Here is an 8374-nt window from a genome sequence, read left to right as displayed (position 1 = left end):
TTATTGTTTCACTTTCACAGCACATTAAACATCACTGTCTTACTTCATCTGGACAAAATGTGCATCAATTGTAAGTTTAAAGACTCTAGCTTCGATATTTGACCAATATTTTGATAAAACATTGTTGCAGTGACAGATATTTAGTGATTTATGTCAGGAGTGGAAAATAATAAATCCGTATTATGCCACATTTTGAATAGAAATTCACCACTCACTCATATTCAGTCACGTCAGCAGCGGTTTATTTGTGCTCAATGAACAGCGTCAATAAGGATTTATAGACCAAAGATGCATATCTGCGGTGATATATGGATATATTTACTGATGTTAACTTCATATTTCTTCAGACAGAATCGTCATTTCTATTCATTTTCCACGGATTTACGCGATCTGATGATAAACAGCCTCTCCCAGCGATCTGTGTGTGTGCAGTGGTGTGAGCTCGTGCTGTCACTGCTGTGTGTCACTCAGACTCCGATTGGGCCTTCCCAATGTCAATCTTAGAGTGTCATAACCGGACACCGCCACATCGTGTCACATGCTTCCTGCACACTTCCTGGTAGTTATCTGGCCAAAACAACACTGAAACACCTCTGTACACACGAAATATCCGAATAATAAACCCGCGATTACGATAGTAAAGCTTGGTATGAGAATTTCTTGAGATCTGGGGCGTTTTTATATAAAAAAAATCGAAAATGTACATCGGAAATGCTAACTTGTGCAGCGAGGAAAAAGGCTACAAATAACATATTTTTACAACAGTAAACGACCAAATTCCAACCCTGATCGCTAAAGGAAGTTATTATAAACACTCGATCGGGGTTTAAAGTGTGTTTTGAGTAAAAGTGTACTAATAATTTCATAAACTGTCTGATGTAGCTTGATGCTAACGTTAGCTCCAATGCTACTAATAGCAGGTGCATTTCTTCTTCATAATGCATTTTTGTCTCAATAATTCACGTAAGGTCGTAAGAAAATGTTTTGTTGTATTTTTATAGTGAGACTTTTGATAAATAAGGGCTAAATGCAAAGAGAGACTGAAGTGAGATCGCTGCTTTGTTGCTTTGTAAAGCCTGAAAAACCACAATAAAGGCTAATAAAGGTGGAATAAAAACAAAAGAATAATGATAAAAGAATAATGCGGATAATGTGTCATACCTGGCGGAGGTGTGAAAGACTCGTTTGGTGAGAACAATACAACAATGAATCAGGGAGTTTTGCAAAGCCAACACACATACAAAATACACAGGAGAGTTTACATGTGAGATCTTACAGGGATGACAAGGGCCATAAATCAATCTGATTAGCCTTCTCTAAAAACACACATGACATGGCCTTAGAAAATATTTAATAAAATTCACAGTTTTACAGATTCGATTATGAATTTTTTTTATGAAGTTTTGGAAGACTTGTGGCCTTAGCTACACTGTGTTTTCAAACTCATTTCCTAAATCAACAATTTTTTAAATACATTTAAAACATATGTTTTTAATATATATTTTTTTGTTTATGTTTGAGCTTATATATCTCTATTATCATAACAGTCTGAGTGATTCTGATTCCTGAACAGTAAACTTTGAAGTGTCAGCTTTGTGAACAAAGGTTGATTATGTATCTAGTCAGAAAGAATCATGAGCAGAAACCTTTTTATTTTGGGTATGTAATTTCTGTCTCCATGCCAAAAAAGGGGGGTTACTAGTAAAGGGTTAATTAGGATGTACATGTTTTATTCTCAGATCAGATATGGGGAATGTTTAAACTGTCTTCTAAAAACCCAAACCACCAAATTATTAATTGGAAATTGCTGCATAGGGTTTACTTGACCCCACTGAAACATTATCATATGAATCTGTCATCTTTTCCTAAGTGTGTTCTCTGTCCGCAAGGATTTTTAGGCACATTTTTGCAATTTTTTTGGGAGTGCCCCTCTCTCTCTCCTTTTTGGATTCAGCTCTCACAGGACCTTTTTTATTTGTTTATTTGGTACTGAGATATGTTTGTCTCCACGTCATTTTTTCATGAATGACTTTTGGGACCTCACCTTGTCTGTCCAACAAAGATGTTTACTGTTAGCTGCTCTCACTGCAGCAAAAAAGTTATTGGTCAATCGTTGGAATCCTCCTCACACAATGGACAGAAGAACCTGGGTGCTTTATTTGTTAGATATAATCTCAATGGAACTCTCAACTTCTCGTATACATGGATCTAATGTGAAAACTGTTAATTTATGGCATTCATCTTTTAATGTCGTTTCATCTTTTCTAAAATCTTTGTAAGTATTATTCTATTGTATTTTATGTATTAATATTACTTAATTTATTTATATTATTGTTTATTTTACTTTATGTATTTATTTATTATTTTTCTTCTCTACTCTTTAGTCTACCAGGGGGTGGGATGGGTTGGGATGGGTTCTACATTTGCTCAGTTGCTTTTTTGTAAACAAAAGAAAATTCAATAAACAGTTGTTAACAAAAAAGTAATGTCAATCTGTAGCTGTTTCAGGAGTTGTTTAATCAGATCTTGAGAGATTTGATGAATTATTTTATTTTAGTTGATTTCATCTAAGGCTGTGGCTGAAATCAGTTGTAGTTCTTGTGTTTCTCTTTCCTCCAGTGATTCGGTTTGTTAATAGCAGGTGTTCATCACTAATGCTCAATCATCTATTAATCACAGAATTATCTCATTAACTTCACTGATTCAGTGTTACTCAAACACTCTGTAGTGTGCACACATTATAAGTGTTCATTTAAAACTGAGAATTTTGTTGTGGGGTTTAAAGGGTTAAAGATTTAAGATGAAGAAAAAACAGCATGAAACATAATTTAACAGTAATAAACTGTAATTAATTTACAGTAATAAACTGTAGAAAATAGTTATTTACTGGCAACCCTGCTGCCAGTAAATAACTGTTTTCTACAGCTTGTTGCCGTAAATTAATAGTTGCCAGCAAAAAAAGTTTATTTCTACAGTTTGTTGCCATTAAGTCAAGGAAAAACAGTAAAATACTGTAAAAATATAAATGTCAGACTTACCAAATGAAAAAAAAAAGTTAATTTAACAAAAATATTTGTGAACATCCATAGAAAAAAATGTATGCACCATCTTGTTGTTCACCATTGTGCTGGAGAGTAGAGCTTGTGCTTCAGTCAATGATGAGCTACAAATTCTGATCTTTTGCTGCTATATAAAGACAGTAAATGTGGAGTTGCTGATACAGTGGTGATCTCTGTGTTAAGTACTTCAGCACATACATGTGTGCTATAGCTGGCAATGAGCTGCAGTTATTTGAGTAAAAGACATGCATTTAGTTTCTTTACTACTACACATTAAATGTTTGGATTTTTATATTAAGAAATATTCCTTCTCAGTGGACTCAAATGAAAGAAGTTCACAGTACTAACATCGTAGGAATGCTAGCTTTTAAACTCGATCTGTTTGAAGCAGTGGGAGAGGAGTTAATTTCCATGGTAGAATTTATGGTAAAATATTGTGGTAAATGTGGTAAGTTAATGGTTGTGAGCTGTAAATTAACTACTTTACTGGCACCCCTGCTGCCAATAAATTACTGTTATTTAACGGCACAATTTTTACAGTGATACAGTTAGTATACAGTGAAACGACTGAGTGTTTCTCCATGACCAAGGTGCTACATAAACAATAAAAGCACAGAACACAGGACTGCAAAGAACTAAACTGGACATAATTAAATTATTTTAAACAGGCTAAGTACAAATGCTATTGTGTGACTTCAGTAGACTCAGAAAATAGTCAAATGGACTGAATTTATGTAGCTTCTTTGTCATTTTGGAGCTTGCAGAAAAGAATGTCTTGAATAGTCTAAATTATCAACATTTATTTTCAATAGAAGAAAGCAGACAGAAATGTATGGTTCTGTGATAGACCTCTAACATTCTTGGAATGTGTGTTACACAAAAGTTTATTTATATTAGAAAAGGTATTTAAAATGTTTTCTTTTTTTGGGGGGGGGAACCATCTTGTGACCTTCTTTTGCTCCATCTCTCCATGCTTGATTGCAAATGATTGCACAGATACTATTTAAACTGAACTGAGATGATGACATTCACTGAATTCATTGATGAACTGCCTTAACTGTCATTTTGCATTATTGACACACTGTTTTCCTAATTAATGTTGTTCAGTTGTTTTGATGCAATCTTTTTTGTTAAACGTGCAATATAAAGTTGACTTGACATGCTGACATTTTGCATGCAAGGAAACCACAGCAGGGTATGTGATGTCAAATCTAAATATCTTTTCCATCTTGCAAATGGGTAATGCTCGTTTTACTTTGTTGCTCAATTACAGATTGCTGATACTGAGCCCAATGCCTTTTTGAAGGCCTCCTGTTTTTGTGGTTTACAGATGACATCTTCTGCAAAAGTGACTCTCTGAATGTCCTGCACATGAAAAAGTAGATGACAGGATCCAGACACACATTAAGAGCAGACAGGAAGAGCATAGCTTCTTTGACCTGGAAGAGAATGAAGCAGCTGTATGCACTAAAGTCATCCTTGTGGCTTTGGCTAAGCGTGTAGGGCACGCGACAAACGTGGTATGGAACAAAGCAGAAGACAAAAACTGCCAGCAAGCTAAAGATGCTTCGATTTGATCGCCGTCTCGCCATGCTGCTGTCCTGCTGAACCCGTTTGTAGGAGCGGTAAACATGACAAGCAATGGAGGTGTAGCAGAACCCCATCAACAGGAATGCCACCCAGAAGACTCCAACGTTGAAGTGGGCTGAAATTTCGTGCCAGCGCCGACCCAGTTCGCTCTTCAGGGCCATGCAGGAGAAAACTTTAGGCATGGGCTGGTTGGTTAATATGGCATTCGGCAGCATGAAGAACATCATAATGCCCCAAGTTAGCAGCGCAAGAGCCTTCGCTACTGAAACACGCTGCAGAAAAGAAGACATACCAAAAGTGTTGCGTACGATTTTAAAGTAGCGTTCCAAGCTGATGAGGCTCATGAAGGTTATTCCTGTGTACATGCTGAGGTAGAAAAGCACAGCTGTGTAACGGCAAACTATCAGCTTCAACTGCAAACCGCCATAACCGAGGTCGCCCACTACACGCCACGGGTAGGTAAACAACATCAGAACATCTGCCACCACCATGTTTTTTAGGTAAACTACTAAGGCTGATGAGGTGGGAACCCTGAAGAAGATCCAAGCGGCGAGTCCGTTGAGAATGAAGGCACAAGCGCAGATGATGGTGTAGAGCACAGGCAGAACCTGATGTGTGAACACGCTGCTGACATTCGTGCTGTTTTTTGGTTCCATCTGTGTAGTGTTGATGCAGTCCATATCTAAAACTGAAAATAAAATAACTTCATCAGCTTTGATGATATCAGGAAATATTGTGACAATGACTCAATGTTGTAACTTCTGCTAGACTTTTTTTTTTTTTTTGCTGATATTTAGAAATTAAAATTGCCATTTATGCCAATTTCATGAATCTTCAAAATCTGTGTATAGTCCTTGCACTTTTTATGCTTTTGCTACTACTTCAGATTCTCTCTGACGAAACTTTGACAATACAAATATTGTGAAAATGTCTCCATTACCATACTTTAAAAAATTTATTTTATTTTTCAGAAAGAATATACTTCATTGTGAATCGAATGTTTTCAGACTCACAATTAAAATGAAATTGCAAATTGGCATGAACAGTTTTTATAGTTTAAATTTATATTAAATGCAAATAGATGACCTTTAGGTTTTTTTCTTTACTTAAGCAGGACTTAAATACATTTTTACATGTAATGTCAATTACTTCTGTTGTCTAAAATATGGTTAAGTGCACTATATCAAGTGTACTGACTAACCTTTATGGTTAAGTAGAATAGACAATAGAAATTATATCAAAGTTTTGTCACGTTTGTAAATATATTTTTAATTAATATACACATTTATAAGTTTTAAAGTTGCATTTAGTACTTTTTCAAATAAATGAATATTTAAATGTACTGTAAACTAATACACTGCACTAAAAACTGTTGATTTGTCCATTTTAATTACATTGAATCAAAATCGTTGTTGCACACAAAATTAATGCTGAAAATCGTATCATTTTTAACAAAACACCATATTTCCTTGTTTTATTCAGATTCTTGATGTAATAGCGTTTAAATAGAAAAGCTTGTACATTGATAAAGGATAAAATGTTTTTAAACTAAGTTGGAGTGATTTAAATGCTTTTTGTAACAGACATTAAACCATAAGAACATACTTATATATAGAAACATGTCGGTTCACAAAGTTAAAGATACACTCATTATATAAACCTGAACAATGGTAACAGTCATCAAACTAATTCAGATAAACTGTAATGCAAACTCATGAATGAGTTTTGTACTATGTCGATACCCAGTATGCATTTAAGCATAAAGTTTTCTGTTTTTGCTTGTCACCATTGTTGAGTTTCATACACTGATTCTTAATGCCTATACATTCAGCTTTTTTAATTATGGAATTTTCTGTTGATTTGTGAAAGTGTAATAGATGTGATATTGCTTTAATCTTATGCTTTCGTATTATACTTTGGATTCGTTAAACTAGAATAGTATGTTTGTAAGAGTTTGATTACATTTGTCATCACCTGATTTTATGACTAGTGCAAATATGTGAGTCAATGGATCACATATAAATTCAATGCAAAGATGAAAATAGTGGTGGAAATTAAAAAATTTTCAAGAGATTTGTTCATTTACAGTTCGTTCACCAAAATGACTAATTCAGATTCATTCACTGATTGGTCAGTGACCATTTCTTCATATTACACAAATACGCCACCAGGTGGCAAAAAAGGGTGTCTTGTGTTATGCCTTCGCTTGTTACAAAAACAGATGAACAAACTGCAAGGTTTTCTTGCATAATTTAACATTTAAATTGTTTTGTCAGACAGTTCATATATAATAAATTCACATTAATAAATCGGGGATTAAACGTAGTTATGTTCTGTATGCTAAATATGAAAACAAACATGTACACAGTAGCTATAATTGCGCTTTATATCTGATGATTGCTGATCTAGATTTACTTGCTAAATGGCCGACTGACCAGGTATACTCTCATTCATTTAGTTCATGCACGAGATGTATCAGTTCATTCAACTCATTCACGAACAAGAAGATCCCTTGATCTCGTTCAGACTCAAACAAAAATTGTTTCGTGGATGACATATTTGTTCACTACATTCAACAAATCACATGCTCCATGACATCTCCTACTTAAAGGCTATCTACCTTTTTCCTGTTGCAAAAATGGGCATCGCCATTTGTCAATTCTATGGGTCTAGCTTCCGGTCTCATTTGAGTACACGTGACATATGAGTCAATGGATTATGTGAACAAGAACAATTTGTTCACTTAAAAGATTTGTTCAAAAAGAATGATTCATTCACAAACTAAACATTATAAGTGAATTCACGGCAGGTGGAGAGAATGAGGTCTGCCGCAAATGCACAATATTTGCCTTGAGTGGAAAATTTTAACTTGAAGTTGCAATAGGAGATCTTTTCAAACGCTAATATTACCTTGATAGCACTGAAAGCGAACGACCCAGATTGGGTTGTTGATATTTGTCTGCCATTCTAGCTCTGCCTGCACAGGGTGTGTGAATGTGCTGATGATGTATTGTGTCTATGCTAACAGGGTTCGCAGAAGTATGCAGATACATACGTTGATAAGGAAGGTAGGAAAGCTATCAGACTGAGCGTTTTGATTGGACGTACATTTCTTTGTCCTACACCTTCCACAAAATATATAAATACAGATAAATAGATTTAAACCACTTAACTTAATGCTTGCTATTGGGATGTGAAGAGACTTTCAAACAGTATATCAAAAAATGTTTCTGAAGACAATCACCTATTGCACCTTTAAGTGGAAGATTCACATGATGTGTTCTAGCGCAAGCCAATCAGCGAAGAGCTTTTTGACACGTCCAGCTGAATCAGACAATGGAAGAGAGCATTTTTGCAGCATTGCAGCATTTTTGCAGTTGTAGTGGTAGTTGTATTTTATCAGCATGGCTACAGAGAAGCTGCTATCAATAATAAAAATAATAGTAATGGCAAGATGAAGCCTCATGAAGCTTAAAGCTTTTCAGCTAAATGGTTCACGAAAGGGTTAATTTCTGAAGTTTTACTCCATTTTTATTTTACATTTAATTTTGCAATTTATTTGATTATTATACTATTTTAAAATCATTATAAAAAAATACACATAACAATTATTATTTTCCATAGTGCAATCACATTTCAAAACAAAATCATCTCTAAATCTAAATCTTGAATAATTGATTATTTCCCCAAAAAAGCTGTCATTTGGTGAAAATTCATTTTTTTTT

The 8374-nt window shown here is 34.7% G+C and overlaps 1 pseudogene; it reads right to left on the bottom strand.

Annotated features, from left to right (window-relative positions):
* Positions 1-4311: 4311 nt before the first annotated feature.
* LOC127972914 (P2Y purinoceptor 14-like) lies at positions 4312-5336 on the bottom strand (annotated as a pseudogene).
* Positions 5337-8374: the final 3038 nt, after the last annotated feature.

The sequence above is a fragment of the Carassius gibelio genome, chromosome B15, assembly GCF_023724105.1.
Source record: "Carassius gibelio isolate Cgi1373 ecotype wild population from Czech Republic chromosome B15, carGib1.2-hapl.c, whole genome shotgun sequence".
Taxonomy (NCBI): Eukaryota; Metazoa; Chordata; class Actinopteri; order Cypriniformes; family Cyprinidae; genus Carassius; species Carassius gibelio.
The sequence above is the reverse complement of the archived record's forward strand: the minus strand, read 5'-3'. Positions and strand labels throughout refer to the sequence as shown.